General features: G+C 44.2%; 1 protein-coding gene across 1 annotated transcript in view; it reads left to right on the forward strand.

The window, feature by feature from the left end:
* Positions 1–1,388, forward strand: part of ACP7 (acid phosphatase 7, tartrate resistant (putative)) — a 45,965-nt gene that overhangs the window by 28,546 nt on the left and 16,031 nt on the right. The gene's annotated exons all lie outside the window — the stretch shown is intronic.

A 1,388-nucleotide genomic window follows, 5' to 3' on the forward strand; every position in this document is an offset into this window, starting at 1 on the left:
TGGTGCAATGATGATTTAAACCAGGAAATTGACATTGGTACACTACTGTGAACTGAACTATGACCTTATTGGAATGTCCCCGGTCTTTCCACCTGTGCCCTTGTTTTGTTCTGGATCCGACCCAGGATCTCACCTTGCACAGTTGTTCTGTGCCTTTCGACCAGTGGCTGTGGGGTCGAGTCCCACTTGTGGCAGATCCATGTGTGTCAGAGTAGAACTGGGCTCTGTGGGGTTCCGGTGGCTGACTTTTCAGAAGTCGATCTCCAGGTCTTTCTTCCGAGGCACCTCAGGGTGGGCCCGGGTCTCTGTATCTCCAGAGTACCCTCCAATGTCAGTTTCTCAGTCTTTCCTGATAGTGACAGTTTCTAGGAGCACCAAGCAGTTAGTTTATAGAAGGCCCCTCATTCTGGGTTTGTCTGATATTTTCTCATGATTAAAATGAGGTTCTGTATCTTTGGCAAGATGATACGTGATGCTGTGTCCTTCTCAGTGCATCACGTGGGGGGCAGTTCACGATGTTGCTATGTGTTACTAGTGTTATGGTGATGTTGGCCTTGATCACTTTGTGAAGGTGGTGCCCGCTGGGTTTCCCCGCTGTGAAGTTACTATTCCCTCCCTTGCGGTTAATGAGATCATGGGGTAGATTCTTGGAGAAGGCACAAATCCTGTTTCTCCTCAAATGTTTGCCCGCTGACTTTTGCATCCACCAATGGAGCTTGTTTACAGTAATTATCACTGAGGGGTTTGCCTAATTGTGATTTTCTGATTCCCTCTTCCCATCTAATTGAAATTTTACGGTAAGGAAGTGCTGCACCCCCCCTTAAATTTATTTAGTCATTTTTTGTTTCTACCAGCATGAACTCATGTCATGGATATTTTATTCTATGGGCTAAAATCCAGTACTATTTCTTTTCTTTTTAATATTTATTGTGATTTGGGTGAAAGTTCACAGAGCAAATTCCATTTTCCATACAGCAGTTCATGCACATTTTGTTTCATGACATTAACTGCAACCCCCACAATGTAACAGCTCTCTTCCCACTTCTTCCCTGTAGTTACCTCTTCCCTGTGTCCTTCTTTCTTGTGCATTCCTGACCCCTGAGCGATCTCCCTGCGCAAATACTGCCCTTCTGTTCTCCCATGATTGATCTCTCTAAGGAGTGTATCTACCTGGTGTAAATGTTCACCCCATATGCCTGTCTATTGTTTGGCTGGAAGCCACAGGAGTGAGTTCAATTCCAGGCCTGAAGGGTTGCTACTAATGGTTTTTATTTTGCTGCTCAAATTGTCCCAGCTTTAATCCTTGGGAACTCCTTCAGATTGGCTCCTGAGTTCTTTCATCAAACCCCTGTCATTTTTTTTTTTTTAAGTACAAAAAAAAAACAAAA

The sequence above is a fragment of the Orycteropus afer genome, unplaced genomic scaffold (genome assembly GCF_000298275.1).
Source record: "Orycteropus afer afer isolate SDZICR_OR568_19922 unplaced genomic scaffold, OryAfe1.0 scaffold00507, whole genome shotgun sequence".
Lineage (NCBI taxonomy): Eukaryota > Metazoa > Chordata > Mammalia > Tubulidentata > Orycteropodidae > Orycteropus > Orycteropus afer.